We start from the raw sequence: 17,748 nt of genomic DNA, 5'->3' as shown, positions 1-17,748 counted from the left end.
GAGCCCAGCAATCAAACCAAGGCTTTAGCACAATTCCCACAGAAATCTTGCTCTTCCAGTGGTCGGGTTTTATTTCTTGAGGTGATAACCCATAATCCCATTAGCTTGGCTCCTTCAGTGATGCAGAATATCTGATTGGCAAAGGAGGCAGGGATTCAGGAAGCAAGACTGCATCCTCATTAAACACAGGCAGTGTTTTTCCAGCCTTCTCCTGTTCCAACAAGACATCAGTATGTACAGCGTGTGCTCTGGAACTGGTTTGCTCTAATCCTCCTTTTTGTTTGCCTTTCAGCTTTTAAACCAGTCTGGGATAAGCCCTGCTGAGGAAAATGCCAGGCTGGCTGATGCCAAGTGAGTCATAAGAGCCACAGGCTTTGGTTACGTGTGACAGCACTTCAGGAGCAAGTCCTGTACCGAGCCAGGTCCAGGAGAGGAGCTCTGGGATGAGTTTCCATCACCAGAGACAAGACAGGTTGGAGAGAACCAACAAGAAGTCAGGATAAATAAGCCCCTTCCCAAAGCCATGATTATTTTTAATTAAGCATCTTAAAAAAAAAAAAAGTTGACATCCTTTCTCAGACATTTCACAGCTTTCAAAGCATCCGTTTTTCAAGTTGAACTGTGCAAAAGTCTCATTATCAATAACTTCAAGTTTCTGCTTAAAAAAAAAAAAAAGGCAGTTACAATTTACTTTGACATTAACACAGACAAAAAACACTTAAAATTACACCTGTTTTACCGTGGGGAAAACCCCTAAACTCTACATTTTGAAGGCGCATTTGAATTCAAATTATTCTCCTTCTCAGATAAGAAAGATAAGTAGATAAGTAGAAAATACTGCTGATTGACACCAGAGTGATTGAAACCAGAGTTTGAAATGAGTCTTTTATGAGGTGAAGTGCAGATAAAAAATTTTTGACTTTTAGAAAAGATTATTTTTAACAGATAAAAACACCACCATAAAATAGGTGTCACAACATGCAACCAGCAAAGTGAGTTCTGAAGGATGTAAAATAGTGAGACAGAGCTCAGAAGACATAAAAAGAGAACTGTCATTTATCTGGAAAATGAGGGCATCTGTTACCAAGCACCTGTTTTGTCTCTAACTCTGGAGAGCGACCCAAGCTCAGGTCACTGCTGTGCCGTGGGAGTGCAGAGCAGAGTCACCACGGAATATTTTCCTCAGCTCAGCTGCAGAGAGCAGGAACACAGGAATTCCCTCTCTCTTGACAAGCTCTGCTGGGATGTTCAGCCTGGAGTGGAGCTGTGTGAGTAAAAATCAGGAGTGGGGAGGGAATCCAGCACCGGGCAGGTGCCGCAGGGTTTGCCATCCCATCCTCGCTTGTTCGCACCAGGGAACTCCAGGAGGATTCCCAGAGCACCACGGAAAACGCTCTGGTTTAGGAGTTTATTCAGTGTTTTCCTCCTCAGCAAACTGTGCAGACTTTCTGTCTCTCTGCAGCCTCCGAAATCTGGCATCCTGGGAAGGAGTCAGAGGCAGGGCTGTTCATTAAGGTGGGCTGGTGGGACCAAGGAGATGCAAATCAGCCCTGGGGAGTGCCAGGAATGGCTGGCCAGGCCCTCTGGGTTGGCTCTGGGAGCCCCCAGCCAACAATGAGCCCTGGGTTCAGGGAGGGGGTTGCCAAGTGGGCAGAGGCCCAAGGGCTGCCCTGGCTTCCAGCTGCAGGAGCTGCTGCTGGCCCCACCGTGGAGCTGATTCCCTGCGGCTCCATCACTGCTTTTTCCTGCCAGAGGATGAGGGCAGGGAAGAAGGGAGCCTGCAGACGTCCTCAGATCAAACAGATCAGACAAAACCTCGGCCAGGCTCTCAGGGAATTTAGAATCACTCCGTGGCTTTGGAAGGGACCTTGAAGCTGATCCAGTGCCAGCCCCTGCCTTGGGCAGGGACACCTCCCACTATCCCAGATTACTCCAAGCCCCATCCAGCCTGGCTTTGGACACTTCCAGGGATCCAGGGGCAGCCACAGCTCCTCTGGGCACCCTGTGCCAGGGTCTTTCTACCCTCATAGGGGAGAATTTCTTCCCAATATCCCATCTATCCTTACCCTGTGGCATTTTAAAGCCATTCCCCCTTGTCCTGGCACTCCAGGACTTTGTCAAAATTTACTGAGCAGCTTCTGGAGACAAGTTTTTACTGTGGGGAAGGATAAAAGAGAAAATTGCTACAGGTGCAACACTCCAGGTCTTGTAAGAAGTACAGATCTGTGCCCACTTTTGTGTTTCACTCTGTTTCTTCAGCTTTGGGCTGTGTGACACATGCAGCAGCAGAGATGGGAGCTGCTCCATCAGCCCTGCATGGGACTTGTTTGCCTTTCAGAAAAACCACAGAACAATCCAAAGCAGCTATTGGCACCAGATGTCATTTGGGCTGGAGGGCCTGGCTACCCAGAGCTGGGGTAGGTGGGGGGAACTGTCCATGACATTAAACAGATTCCCAGGTTTCAGGCATCATCTGTTGGCTTTTGAAGGTCAAGTCTCCACCCAGCAGGATCCCAGCACCATCCCAGAGGTGCTGCATCCCCCACTGACACAAACCAGAGCTCTGCTCAAGTCAGTGGCACTGCAACCACTCTCTTTAACCACAGGATCTGCCCTCCCCAGTCAAATTTCCAGCTTGGCACCCTGTGATCCTGACAGCACTCTGCTTACTCCAAGGCAATCCAAGTCTTGGCAGGAGTGCCCCTCTGTTTAAGTGGAAACATCCCTAATGTTGTGATTTTCCATCTCTAACTACCAGGAGATCAAATTCCGCTGTGGATGAGGGTGATTGCTCCTTCAGGCTTGCTCTCAGAGACAGGGAGAGGGAAGACCGGGGAAAGGAGAGGGGGAAGGAGCTTCTGTAGACAGAGGATCTTGGAATTATTCAGGTTGGGAAAGCTCTTTAAGATCATCAAATCCAACCATCCACGCAGCACTGCCACCATCCACCATTCTCAAGTGCCACATGCACACGTTTTTTGAGCACTTTCAGGGATGGTGTCTCCACCACTTCCTTGGACAGCCTGTTTCAGTGCCTGACCACCCTTCCCACGAGGAATTTTCCCTAATATCCCCCTCCCCAATGCTCAGCTAGCACTAGGCAGCACCCTTTCCCTCAGGGATCCTTCCTAATCCAGAGGGAACAGACCTTCTAGAAATGGTCCAGATGCTTCTGTTTCAGCAGCCCAGTGGGAAATTCACAAGTGAATTGTTCCTCATCCTCCTGCCCTCCACTTCCAACAAGTGCACTGAAGGCACACGGGCTTGGGTGTCCTTCCCATTCTCCTGCCCTGGATGCAGCAGGATATCCTCAAAGGAGGAGTTTAAACCTCCAGCCTAAACTCTGAGGCAAATCATGGCTATTTACCAAATTATTTTGTTTTTTAATCTCTGCTGCTGATAGCTCTGTGTATTGGGGTGTGACTTAGAGCCAGCAGCAATAATGAGCTCACAGGATAACACCCCTGGGGAGAGAGCAGCGGAATTTGGGATACAGAAGCTCTCCTCAGGCAGAGGGGGGGTTTGCTGATGAAGGGGTTTGCAGCCAGGGACAGTTTGGATTCAAGCAGACCAGCACACAGAGCCTTTCACACCCCACACATTTTATTTTTTCCATGCTTTCTACAGGCAACTCCTGCCAGGATTTTTCGGACTTTTAATCAGCGCTCAGCCTCTTTAAGGGGCTGTCTCTGAGGGAAGAGATTCAGCAGAGTGATAATTTTGGCTGCTTAATCTGGGTTGATTAATTTTAACAGTCTGCTTAACAATAGATACCATGTGGCCACGGCCAAAGGAGTTTCATGGCCTCCACAGGGATTTAAAGTAGGTGTGAGACGCTTTAAAAATGCATCATTGCTGCAGGAGAGGTAAAAGCTTCATTGCCCTAACGAGGGAATGGACTGGCCCAGGGTTCCAGAGGGATTATTGCCCTTCTCTGAAAGGTCACTCAGTGTCACCAGATCCCTGGGTTTCTTCTAGAGAGTTGCAGAGGAAAGGGCAAGGGGATCCAAGAGGATCTGCATCGGTCTTCTGAACTTCTGCACAGCCTTAAGGAGAAGAAATCTGTGTCCTTCTCCCAGCCTCAGTGCACAGCCGCTGTGAGGTGTTCAGATAAAGGAGTTACCAGACCCTGAGAGAGAGAGAGAGAGAGAGAGCTCTTGATCAGAGAAATCCAGACTGGTTTGGGTTGGAAGAGACCTTAAAGTTCATCTCATTCCACACCGTGCCATGGGCAGGGACACCTTCCACTATCCCAGGTTGCTCCAAGCCCCAGTGTCCAACCTGGCCTTGGACACTTCCAGGGATGGGGAATCCACACCGCTTGTGATGTTCCAATGTTTTTGAGGAAAACAACCCCCATGGAATGTCTTACCTCACATTACGGGACACGACAGGGGCGTTTCTGGAACACATTTTGCGGTTCAGAATCGCAGACGGTCAAGGGAAGGGTTTTGAGATGAGATAGTAACAAAATCATTCTGCATTCCTAAATCAATGCGCCTGCAGGTTTTAAATTACATTTTTTAAAAGTGATCTTTACTCCAATAGTACAGTGGATTATTTAGGAGTAACCGAGGGGCCAAGACCAGAGCTGGCTCAGGTGTTGAGTCTTCAAGCCACAGTAATGGCAATATTTTTGGAAAACAATGTCATATTTAGTCCAGCTAAAAAGCAAAGAATTCCAGAACTGAGCTCACATGTAGGAATTTGTTTTTGAGACAATACTGATTTTTTTCCACATTGAGCAACCTGGTCTAGTGGAAGGTGTCCCTGCCCTTGGCAGGGGGTGAGTGGAATGAGATGGTTTTTATGGTGTCTTCCAACCCAAACCACTCTGGGATTTACTGGAGCATTTCCAGGTTTTTTTAATGGCACTATTTAGATCTGAACACCAAACAGAGCTGGACTTGAAATCCCTAGTGCTCACCCACCTACACTCATCCAAGTTTTATACATAATTTTTTTTGGTATATTTTATACATAAAATCAGCATCCCCCCAAAGGCACGAGCCAGGTCGGCCCCTCTCCACTGAGGGATTTGTTCCAGTCCAGCCTGCCCGTTGTGCTTCTGTGCACTTATTTCCCATAATTTCTTAGAAAGCATGGGCAGAGCACGGGCACGTGTGTCAGGAGAGGAAAACAGGACGAAAGGACAGAGGAAGCCCATCCTGGATCTCCAAGAAATCGCTGATTAAAATTGCTCCCAAGGTCCCGTTTCCTCCACAAACAAAACAGCCTGCGAAAAGTCCAAGCTGGGGTGGATAAAATATCAGCCACGTGCCTGACTTACAGCACTGGGACTGAGGTTTGGGCACCATTTCAAGACTTTCCCCTAGGAGTCTATCCAAACCCTCGTTGCTTCTGATGTGGAATAATTTGGAAGTGTTTTTAGGCTGCCGGCTGGGATAACACAAGGGCTATTGTAAACACACACGCAGCTGATCAGCACCAAACCCACACAAATATGAGCTGCACACACATAAATAACCGGCCAGAAAAAAATACAAAATTAATCAAAAGGCTGAATTAAGGGAAAAGATGAAATCGCTGAGCAGGTCTTGAAAAAACCAAATATTGTTTATGAGAAGAGTTATGTTTCACCCAATTGTAATAAATGAAACTTATTTAAATGCAGGCCACTAGATTTAAAGAGCTCCAGCCAGAGCCAGCTGTCATCCAAGTGTGGGCAGTGAAGCAAGACCATAATTTCCGTGGATGCTGTTTCAAAAACATTGCTGCCAGCCAAAAAAGTTGGGAAATTTAAGAGAGCGTAACCAGGGCAGGGAGAATAACCTGCTGGAGGTCCAGGACCCAGCCTGGAGCTCCAAACCTGCCACTTCCCTGTGTCTGATTTGAGTGGGAAACGAGAGGATTGCAAGTTTGGAGTCACAGTTTTCTGGGATAATTTGGGGTTCTCATCTATGGTAGCCAGGAAGAAATTCCTCTCACCTGTGAGGCTTTTCCCAGCTGGTTTCAGGGTGGTGTTTTGGAGCTGCCCAGCTTTCAGGGCAGACTGATAGGAGCTGAAAATGGGCATCTTCAAGGGAAGTCACAGCCAGATGTGGGCATCATTCACACTACGGGATGGAGAGGCCCTTTCCCAGGATTTCCAGGGAGCTCTGGTCTGCCTCGTGGCATTACATCCTTTATAGTTTCTTCCAAGTTTTTTGGCAAGTGCATGAAACAACTCATGCCAGTGGGTGAGCAAAGAAGTCAGAGGCACCTGCAGAAGTCACCCTCCTGCTGGGATGCTGAGCATTTTTCCATCTCCTGTGAGAGGTGAGGTGGGACAGAGGGTACAACCTCACACCAAGGCAGATATCCACCATGGCATCTGCTTTTCCTGCCAGGAACAGAGTCTCTCCTTATCTAACCCCAAAAGGCCTCAAGATCTCCAGGCTTTCTGTCCATCCTGCCAAGCTCAGGCTGGGATTTAAAGGAAACAGCAGCAAGCCAGTCTGTCAGGGTTATGGGTGTGGAGTTTTTACATGCTTGGCACTGGATGGATCCTGAGCAGAACCATTCCATGCGTGAACCTTGCTCCCAAAACGAGACAGCAGAAAGGTTCCCCAGCAGCAGTAAATCCATCTGGATAATAACAGAGTGGTACATGATGGTTTTGTGACTGCACCATCTGCAAACAATATTTCCTTGAGTAGGAAGCAGCTGGAAAATGAAGTAACATTCCACGTGGAGAGGCTCAGGTTCTTCTCTCCTCCACCACTGGCGCTACTTTCACCAGGCTCATACTCTGAGCAATGCTTAACATAAACAGCAGGAACTGTCCAGGCCTTGCGTGGGCCTTTGGTATCCCCTGTAATCACAGAGCTCGTGGGCTGGGTCCCACTAAGAGGCCAGCAGGACTGATTAGAGCCCCCTGGATGTGATCCCTGCTCCAGGCCAGGCTGATTTTCAGGAAATAGCAGCACGTTGACACCGTCTCCTCAGAAGAGACTTGATCCAAAGCCTGTTGAAGTCTAATCACAGACTTCCCCTGCTTCAGCAGCCTCTGGGCAGAGCAATGTCATCAACTCCTTCTGGCCTGTTCCCAGGGGCATTTCCCAAAGGAGAAGACTGGTGCCAAGATTAGTCCAGTCAGAATCCACCACCAGCTATTGTAGAAAGGAAAACAGAGCTCCTGATGTTCAGCACAACTAAGGCAAAGGTGTAGAAAAGGGTGTAAAACAATTAAAGCACCTGATAAAGCATGGAGGGATGGAAAGCATGAATTGTATGTGAGTTCATCATGTACAAGGCTTAATTTAATCAAGATAGGAACCAAAGTGTGACCCTCCAGAGAAAAATCCTCACATCTTTGTCCTTGGCCTTGTCTGAAAGGCTTTGCTTAAGCCTCTGAGACTGTGGGCTGAGACCAAAATGAGTCTGAATCACCCTTTGCTTGGTGACCTGCCCTGATAACCTTGCCAGACGAATTCAAGCACTACTTTCATCCAGAACAAATTTATAGGTTTTCCATGAAACAATCAGGATCTTTTCTTTAGTCCCTCCAGATTCTCTGCTATGCAGGAAACCCTCTAACCTGGACTGGGAACAGGTTCAAATTTAAGCTTCCTTTAAAGCTAAGATCCTGTCCAAACTCAAGTTGGAGCAGGCTTCCCAGAGCAGCTGTGGCTGCCCCTGGATCCTTGGAAGTGTCCAAGGCCAGGCTGGATGGAGTTTGGAGCAACCTGGGACAGTGGAAGGTGTCCCTGCCCATGGCAGGGGTGGCACTGGATGAGCTTTAGGGTCCCTTCCATCCCAAGACTGACAAGGAACACACAGGCTGGGATCATTTCAGGAAACAGTGATCTCCCCAGGGCCTACAAACAGAAACATTAAGGAGTCTCTCTCTAGACTCCAGTGACTTCTTTGTTTTTCATGTGAGAAGCATTAGGAATACGTGGGCTGCAAAGTCATTATCGTTATCCACAGGAAGATGAGGAACATTGATTCAGCTCAAGGCTCAGGAAAGTGGGGAATTGGACAAGCACCCCTCACCAAGCCAAGGTTTAGAGGCAGTGGGAGCAGGGCATGAGGGTTCCTGCACCTCTTTTGAGGGGGGTGATTATAAGAAGAGCCTAAGAACATTCTCAAAGCTGGAATAAATTAAGACCCACATTTTCCTGGGATGCCCTGTAACTTGATGGCATCCACAGTGCTAAGAAAAGCAAGGTCCTGCCCAGATGGCATCACTGGGGGGTTTAGATTGGAGATTAGGAAAAATTATCTTGGAAGGGTTGTCCAGCCCTGGCACAGGCTGCCCAGGGCAGTGCTGAAGCTGCAATCCCTGGAGGGATTTAAAATCCACATGGATGTGGCACCTGGGGACATGGGTTGGGGGTGGCCTTGGCAGTACTGGGGGAATGGTTGGACTCGATGATCTCAGAGGGCTTTTCCAACCTGAATGATTCTCTGATTCCATGAAATTCCAGCAAGAGAGCGACATCTCACCACTGACAGCCAGGAATCAGCACAGAGAGGAACTGAGAGGAACACAAGATGTAAAACCACATTTCTAATTTCCTTCAGAGCTCTCTGGTCATGACACAGAGCAGCAGAGAGGACGGTTGGATTTCTACGATTCCCATCAGCCATCCTGAGCTGAAAAATCACAGACAGGAGGCAGGAATGGATGTGGCTCCAGTCTCATTTTCCTGTGATGACCACTTTGCATGGTCCCAGCTTCATTTCCTCCCAGTTTTATTTGTGCTGTTGAAGGCACAAAAAAACTACTTCCATGAAGCCAAGCTCTGGCTGAGGTCAATCCCAGCTGGAACAAGCAATCCCATAACACCAGATGTGTGTCCAAGGAGCAGAAAAGCAGCACTCCTGCTCCTCACCCCTCCAAAATGCCTGGTGGGACCTTGGGAATGTCACTTAGGGGGGAATGTGGCAAAGGCAGATTAGGTGTGTGCCAAATGGGGTTTGAAAAGGTTGTTTGGGGTTTTTTTGTTGTGGTGTTTTCTTTCTCTTAATTTTTTTTTTTTTTTTTTTTTTTTTTTTTTTTTTTGGCAAAAATTAACATTCTTTCAGCACACTTTCCTCTGGAAAATTCAACCTGAAAAAATCTTTGCATATCAGCATTGGGAAATGCCTGGTCAGGTCTAATTAACATTACAATTCCAAGACAAAGGGGCTTGGCTCCATGGACCTCAGCACATGTGCTTCCACATCGGACACTGCTCCCTCTGAAACACTCAGAAATTCCCTCTGCCTTTTTCCAGTGTCTTCCTCATGATCTTCTTTGGATCATGAGACTTGAGGCCAGCTGTGGATTACAAGTCCTGACCCCACTGCCAGGTCTTTGCACAGCATGAAGCTCTACCAGTAGGAATTTAGTCAAAAATCTTTTGCCTGGGGAGAAAAATTGGAAAAAGGGAAAAGGGATAAAGCACGTGGCTTGCTGCAGGGTGGAAAGAACAAATGTTCAAGCTACCATTGTGTATTTTTCACTGCAAAGTGAAACACATATCCCAGGAAGCAAGAAATCCTTCCCTGTGAGGGTGGGCAGGCCCTGGCACAGGGTGCCCAGAGCAGCTGCGGCTGCCCCTGGATCCCTGGAAGTGCCCAAGGCCAGGTTGGAGCAGCCTGGGATAGTGGAATGTGTCCCTGCCCATGGCAGGGGTGGCACTGGATGGGTTTTAAGGTCCCTCCTGATGCTAAACCCCCCACTTTGAGCCCAGGCTGCTCAGAAACACCCACCTGAAGGCCCTTGGGTGCTCAGCCGGCTTTCCCCTCGCTGTGATGACAGCCTGAACAGTTCCCAGGGCTGGCAGCCCTCCAGGGCCATTAGCAGTTAATAACCCCAGCGTTTCTGGGCTCAGTATCACAGCATCTGAGGGTCTTTCAAGAGTTCAGAAGTATTTAAGAGTTTGGTTTGCTTTGGCTCTGGAGAGTCCAAGCTGGAAACCTGTGTGGCTTGATCCTGGACACTCCTGGCAGGGAGAGAGGGACGGTGCTGGGTGATGAAGAAGCAGAACCTGAGACAATTTTAATGGCTCCAGGATCAAGCAGGTTGAGTAGACGTGGGAGGTAAGCAGGGAGGCCTGGACAGTTTCCAGTTTTGGACTTTGGATCCTCGTTTCGTGAGGCGTCTCCAGGGAGGATCTGTGCTGAACCACTGCATGTTGCAGGGAGTTCAATGGAGCCTCTTCTTTCATGGAATCATAAAATGGTTATGGTTGGAAAAGTCTTCTGAGATCATGAGCCCTTAACCCAGCACTGCCAAGGCCATGTCCCCAAGTGCCACATCCACACGTGGCTTTTAAATCCCTCCAGGGATGGGGACACCCCATCCAGAGGCTGCTCACCCCATTTTCTGAGCAGCCTGTGCCAGGGCTGGCCAACCCTTTCAGTGAAGACATTTTCCCTAATCTCCAACCTGAGCCTCCCCTGGCCCAGCCTGAGGCCGTTCCCTCTCCTCCTGTCCCTGTTCCCTGGGAGCAGAGCCCAATGTCCCTGGCTGTCCCCTCCTGTCAGGAGTTGTGCAGAGCTACAGGGTCCCCCCTGAGCCTCCTTTTCTCCAGGCTGAGCCCCTTTTCCAGCTCCCTCAGCCTCTCCTGGGGCTCCAGCCCCTTCCCCAGCTCTGTTCCCTTCCCTGGACACGCTCCAGCCCCCCAGTGACCCTCTGGCCGGAGGGCCCAGAGCTGGACACAGCCCTGGAGGGGCTCAGCAGGGCCAGCCCAGGGGGCACTGGCCTTCTTGGCCACCTGGGAATGCCACTTTGGTGGTGGCTTCACCTGAACCAGAGCTCAGAGGTTACCTGGCAGCTGTCCCAGCTCCCGAGGGGTGTCATCAGCTGTGCCTGGATGGAATGTGAGGGTCCTCTGTGCCACACCAAAGCCTCATCCCCTCTCCCTTTCTGGCAGAACCAGAGTTGAGCACCACACCACTCATCACACTCATCTCCATCCCAGTTATGGTCCCAGAGCTCCTGCACATCTGGAAAAGCACAAAACACCCCATGAAAGAACTGCCCTGAAGTCAGATGCCTTCGACCTGAGTCAGCAAGCAGGACGAAGAGGAAAAGGCGAAGGGCGTTATTCCAAGGAATTTTGCAAGGAGGAAAACAAACCCAAACCCCAAAAAAATCACACCCACCAGGGGAGCTGCCTGTCTCGAGGAGCCCCATGAGTCAGAGCCGCCCACAACAGCTCAGCTGTCTCTCAGCATCCCTGCAACTGCAGAGCCAAGACATCCGAGCACGCTTGGACGTCCTGGAAGAAATTCCAAGGCTCAGTGGTGAATTGAAGTCATGCCTTAACACACTTTCACCTCCACACCTCCAAAGCAGCTCACAGTGCTCTCTGTTGGCTTCCCAGCAGGATGTGTGAGTCTCAGAGGTTTGGGAATGGAATGACAGTGCAGCCCCTCCAAAGGTGGCCATCAGCCCACATCAAGGGGAGAGAGTCCAGCTGCCATCACTTGGACAGTATTTCTCCCAATTGTCCCCCAAAATCCTTCAAAAGGATGAACTGAAATAGCTTTTTATTTTTTTTTTCATTTTTATTTCTAAGTTACTCCAGCCACCAAAGAAACACTTCAACTGTCTACTTTGACTTTCTTGAATCCCCATTTTTCTGGCACAGCTGCATGGTTCTCAAGAAGGTGTCCTGCAGACATCCAGCTGGGGTGCTCTGCAGCCCAGCCACCTTTGAATCCTCAAAATTAACAAGATTTGTCAGACACTATCTGCTTTTGTTGGATGTTGCCCTCAGCCCAAGGGGACTCTTTTCTTCCCTTTGAATCTGGCAGCACAAGTCCTGCTGTCCTGCTGTAGATTTATATGGAGGTACATCAAGTTCTCCTTCCAGTAAATAGGACTGGATAATCAATTCCGAATGAAGGTTTGGGGGAAAAAAAAAAAGTTCTCAGACAGTCCCTCTCAGGGAAGAGGTTTTTAAACTGCTTCCAAGTTGCTAATAAAAAAAAAAAAAAAAAAAAAAAAAAAAGCAAATAATGACGTGCTAACAGCGCTTCCAATACTTGGTGTCTTCCCAAAGCCACAGCTCACGAGGGTTAACACGCCAGCCCAAGGAACTGTGAGAGCTCCTGAGCCTCCTGTTTGCAGAAAAAGAACATTTCAGCAGTCCCAGAAACAGGTCAAACAAACATTTCCCAAGAATCACACAGGTATTGCTGAGCTTGGCTTGGAATGACAGGAATCCACTGGAAGAGGTCTCTGGTGCCTCTTCCAGGATTATTCCCTCCAATTCTTTTTTAACTCAGTGCTTCCAAGAGTTAAAACCCCACTGGTTTTAGCCAAGCTCTCATTTTATTTAAGGCACGAAAGGAACAATATTTATCATTAAAAGGAGCCAATTCTGTTTTGCCCCTGCTCCTGTTTTTTGTCCTCTGCCTCCAGACAGGAGCGTCCCTTCCCTGTGCTAATTAATAGAGGGATGAAGGCACACCTGGGGGTTGAGAGCTTTATGGAAAATTTAATTACAGATCCTGATTTTCTAATTACCAGGCGAAACTCTCACATTATCTGCCGCAGGATCCCCGCAGGCTTTACCTGGCTGAAAAGAAGCAGGAGATGACTTTAAATGCTGGAGTGGAAGCTGATCTCTAGACAAAGTGTAAGACATAGGAAGGGCCACCAAAACCCTCCATAATGATGGCAGCAGGGGGGACATCACTGGGTGAGAAGGGCAGAGAAACCCTGATCGGTCACAGACATCACAGTGGGCTTGCCAGAACTGAAGGGAATGGAGGCTAAGACCATAAGGAGATAACAAACCTGCAGCATTGTCAACACATGAGTTCAGCTCTAAGTCCATCACCAGGCTGAGACTAATTAGAAGGAGATGCAAGACCAGAGCAGAAGGGAAACTCTCCTTAGCCAAGCTGAAAATGCTCCTGTGCAAACGATGCTGCACGTTCTCAGCTGGGCCCTTGGACCTGGGAGCTCAGAGTGGCTTAAGATGATCAAGACCACTTGTGTGCTTCCATCTCCGACCTGGGAGCGCTTACACACTCACTCTGGTATGTGCTGAGCTGGTGCCTCACGCTCCCCATTCCATAAATCCTCTTCCCTTCCAGGCCCAAGTGGTGGAAAACGCTCTCTGAGCAGACAACAAACTCGCTGAAGTCAGAGGGGGACTGCAGCTGGAGAGGCACAGCACAAAGCTCAGGGGATACAAAGGACTCCTCAGTTATAAACCCAAATTTTAATAACTAGAAGCTCTCCACAGAACCTCCCAGTGGCACTGTGCACCTGGGGATGCATGACTGGATTCCATGGGTTTCACCAGCACAGCTCCCAGTTTAAAGAGGGACCACTCATTAATGATGCTCTGGCCCGCTGTAGGAGTCGTATTTCTCAATGCATTCAAGGCTTTGCCAGCCAACTCCATAAATCAACTTGTTGGAAAAGTTGCCTTTAAAAAAGGAAAAAAAGAAAAGCAATTAAACGTCGTGTCAGCAACACAACCATGCAAACAGGAATTCCTCACCTCACGTACTCCCAGGGCATTTTATAGCCCGTATTACAGAGGCGCTGCTCTGCTCCTTGAAAATTGTCTTTAAAAATACCCAATGAGATTTAAAAAAAAAAAAAAATCCTCGAGTGACTGTCACAGGGAAACAAAGCAAGAAAAGGGGAGGAAATGGCGAGTTGTGGGCCACTGTTGGTGGGCACTTGAATGGGAGCCCCGTGCTTGACACCGGCGTGACTCTGAACAAAACCAGAGCCAAGAGCTATTTGTCAAGGGGCACCAATGTGCACAAGTGGTGAGAACCTGGCCCTGCTGTAAGAACGTGTCAGGGGCTTTTCTGCGGGGCCGTGCCCAGGGCCCTGATGGATCGCCGCGCCGGGAGGGCCGCATTGTGCGCCGCCAGAATGAGACATCTGCTCCCTCTCCCTGCGCTGAAAGGAGAGTCTGGCTGGGCCGAGGGCCGTGAGCAGCTCCTCGCACACAGCACGGACACCTCACACCATCCCTGAGGGCTCAGCCCTGGGACACAGGATCTGGAATGTGCAGCCAGCATTCGGCACGGCCTCTGCTCCTCTCCGCCTATTCCAGTGCTGGGGGATCCCTCTGCATCCCCCATTCCAAGGTCTCTGTGCTCAGGACACCGTGTCCGAGCTCGTACACGCACAGGTTCACACAGCACAGCCTCTTTCCCTTAAATCCGCTGTGTGGGCATGGGGATGCTGCACGCAGCATCATGGAATGGTTTGGGTTGGAAGGGACCTTGGAATTATCCAGTTCCACCCCCTGCCACAGGCAGGGACACCTTCTGCTATCCCAGGCTGCTCCAAGCCCTGTCCAGGCTGGCCTTGGACACTTCCAGGGATAAGGCAACCTCAGTTTCTCTGGCAACCACTGCCTCATTTTTCCCAAATTTTCCCTCATTCTTCCCAATACTCCATCTAACCCTGCCCTCTGTCAAACTGAATCCACTGCCACTTGCCAAAAGGAGCCCTCATCATCTCCTCAGCCAGACAGGAAAGGATATGCAGCAGGATGTGAGGATTTTGAGGATTTTATAGAGCTGCCAGTGCAAGCAGGCTCCCTGTTCATAGGTAAGCCAGCAGCTCCTGGGGAGCCATCCCCTTTCCTTCCCATGCAAGGCAGGACCCAAGGCTCACAGGCACAGCCTCAGGGAAGCAGGCATAAATTATAAAGCCCGATTTATGGAAAAACCAGAAAGTTTCTATAGAGAGTTTCAGTTGTGAGCACATTTTACCCCCAAGAAAATGGAAAATAACAGGATTTAACACACTAGACAACCCTCCAGCAGCCCTCTGACACCCTACACCCTACAGGTGACAAGGGGAGCTGGGAGCTGCCTGGGAATGGACTCAAGACATAAAGAAAATACAGAAATAGAAGCAAAGAAAAGAACAGCAAAGCGGAAGAAGCAGAAAGAAGGATGTCTGTGTGCTTCAAATATCTCCAAACAGAGGCCCCACTTTGCCAACGCTGCTTCCCTGGGGGAGGGAGGGGGAAGGCTGGTTTCCATTTCATTCTCACTTTGAAAACACCATTTTTCCGCGCAGCCACTGAAGTGCAAATTTCCTCGGAAGCCGTCTGAAGAGTGAGCGTGCCTCGGAGCTGAAGTTTTCTAAACCACATCTGCTCGGATTTACAAAGCCCCGGCTGAGGGAGCCTTCCCAGGAGCAGCACCCACCGTGTCCCCAGCACGCAGCCAGGCACTGCAGGGTGGGCACAGCGGCCAGGGGTGACAATGACGGCTTCCTCCAGCTCCAGCCCCTAGCAGGGACCATTCCAGCACTGGGAACAGAGATAAGGAGTGGCTGCTGGGCGTGCAGGGGGTGATAAAAACGGGGTGGCCACTGAGTACCAACACCTCCCCAGCTGCTGGGGCACCCCGAGAGCTGCTCGTCTTCCCAGCTTTCTGTGAGGGGCTGAGCAGCACAGCCAGCCACAGGCTGATAATATTGAGGGAGAAGGATATCATCCATGGCCGTGTCTTTCCAGCTCCACCACGCTCCCCATAGATCCCAGCTCGGTGCCCGGGCCAGGCAGATGATTTTTACAAACAGCTCACGGGGAAGAGGTCTGAAAACCTCTCCAAATTCCTGCTAGCACAGCAGCAGCCTCCCCCTTCCCAGCTGGCCCTGACAGTGCTGCCTGTCCCGGGACCCTTTGCACGGCTTGGAGGGAAGGGACACGGCCCAGGCACGGGGACAGTCCCCAGGCTGGCAGCTGCAGCTGGTGGCAGGGACACCCGCGGGAAGCAGGTGTCCCTTCCTAAGGGAATGCTGGCACCCAGGGCTGGCAGGGACTCTGCAGAGGGGTGACGCCCTGGCCGGGTGCCCAGGGACAGCCTTTGATGTGACAAAGGAGCTGTGCAGCCCCAGTGGCACCAGCTGTGGGGGCTCAGCTCTGGGCAGCCCCACCAGACTCCTCCACCCACTGCGAGCCAAAAGGAGGGACACAAAGCATCGCCCCAAATCTGCTCCTACAGAAGGAGGCACCGAGCTGTTCCCTGCTGCTGCACAGCCCTGCCCTGCACCCTGCATCCCCCTCTTTCTTCAGTCTGTCTGCAACAGGACAAGGATATGCAGACCATCCCAATTTCCCCTACTCCTCCACGTCCTACCTTCCCACAGAATTCCCATCATCAGCTGTGGAGATCTCCTTCCCAAGGCCATCCCAACTTACAAACCCATTTAGGGTAACAGCCCAGCTCAGCACCATAGGAGCTGCTCCTTTCCTGGAAATGTTAAGGTCCATGCGTTTTGCAGTGCAGAGGAGTCCTTTGGCATTCAGTTGAATATGTTTAATCCAGCCTGTGCAGCAAACAGACCATGGTTAATGCATCCAGAATGGCTGACGACTCTCTACTGGGCAGACGTGAAGAGGGCAGTAATTCATCCCAGTCCACTCTGCTGTGCACATTCCCACTGTTCCAAGGAAGAGGTCATGCCCTCTTTTTCCTTCTCACCAGCACCCTGTGCCTCTGGTCTCCCCCTCTGCTCTTTGCCAGGTGCCAGGAATGGCCCACTAAGCCTTTTTGCTTTATTTTTCCCCTGTTTTCCCCCAAAGCTCCCTGCAGCTGCTGCTGCAGTGCAAACTCACCACACCGGGCTGAGCAACCCACAGCTCCCCTACCCCGTGCCCTTGGAAACAGATGGCAGGCCTAAGTCTTCCCTGACAAGCAAAGGAATCAGAACTGACAAGATTGGAAAAAACAAGCTCAATTCCTCTTGGCAGGATATTAATTTAGAAATCTCTGGTGTCGTCGCCCCGATTCACAATGAATTTGAATCTGAGCTCTCCCAGTGCCAGACCATGCAGAGGTTTGACAGAGAAGGTAATTGGAGGAAATGGCTTTGTAATCCAGCTATTGTGCTGGCAAGATCCAGCTCTCCTCGAGAACAAGGTTCACTTCCTGGCATGGCTGATTCAGCAGCATTTATTTGTCCCCAGTGCCTCTTGGCTTTCCCCTGCCTAGCAGGGGTAGCACAGACCCTTCAAAGCAGTGCCAGAGGTACGCTGGGCATCCAAGCTTCCTCCAGCCTGGGGAGAGGCAGGAATGGGGTGGTGAAACCTGCAGGGTCAATCATTTCAGGTGTCCAAGTGGCAGGGAGAAGAGCAGGACTGAGCAAGCCTCGTGTTCCACACACCCTAGGGCAGAACACACACCAAACATCACCTGTGGTGGGTGTCAGATGCAGGAACAAGGATGGGGGAAGTTCACGTGGGAGCAATCCCACCTGGAGAGCCCCACAGCCTCCATCTGCTCCACATAAATCACTGGGTGGGTAGGAAAACTGGATTTGGAGCAGAGTTTGGAGCAAAGTTTGTAATTACATCCTTAGTGACATCCCAAGCAGCATATCCCTCAGGAAAACCCTGTGGAGTTACCCGCCGTCACAGGATCACAGAATCACAGAATCACAGCATTGTTTGGGTTGGAAGGGACCTTAAAAACTTCATTCCAATCCACTGTCCTGGGCAAGGATACCTTCCAGGTTGCTCCAAGCCCCATCCATTCTTCTCCTTCTTCAGAAAAAGACACTGTAAAAAAAAACCCCGAAAAACTGCATTAGGTGAGGGGAAAGCAGCATCAAAGTCTGCCCTGGTCCCACCTGGAAAAAGGGAGAAAGAAAAGGGAGAAACAGGTCCAAAGTACACTGTGAGCTGAGCAGCACTTGCCTAGAAATGTTCATGCATGATTCTGTGTACACAGTTCCTGGATCATCACATGCAGCATCTTCCCTGTGCTCTAACAAACCCCATCAATAATAATAATAATAATCATTTAAGTGAC

The 17,748-nt window shown here is 50.1% G+C and overlaps 1 long non-coding RNA gene across 1 annotated transcript; it reads right to left on the bottom strand.

Annotated features, from left to right (window-relative positions):
* Nucleotides 1–3,235: 3,235 nt before the first annotated feature.
* On the bottom strand, nucleotides 3,236–11,074 carry LOC134551949 (uncharacterized). The gene is made up of 3 exons (XR_010080723.1): nucleotides 10,763–11,074; nucleotides 5,950–7,112; nucleotides 3,236–4,129 (listed from the first exon to the last, which is right to left on the bottom strand). It is a non-coding gene; the product is annotated as an uncharacterized LOC134551949 (long non-coding RNA).
* Nucleotides 11,075–17,748: the final 6,674 nt, after the last annotated feature.

The sequence above is a fragment of the Prinia subflava genome, chromosome 6 (assembly GCF_021018805.1).
Source record: "Prinia subflava isolate CZ2003 ecotype Zambia chromosome 6, Cam_Psub_1.2, whole genome shotgun sequence".
Lineage (NCBI taxonomy): Eukaryota > Metazoa > Chordata > Aves > Passeriformes > Cisticolidae > Prinia > Prinia subflava.
This window is presented reverse-complemented; position numbering and strand designations above follow the sequence as displayed.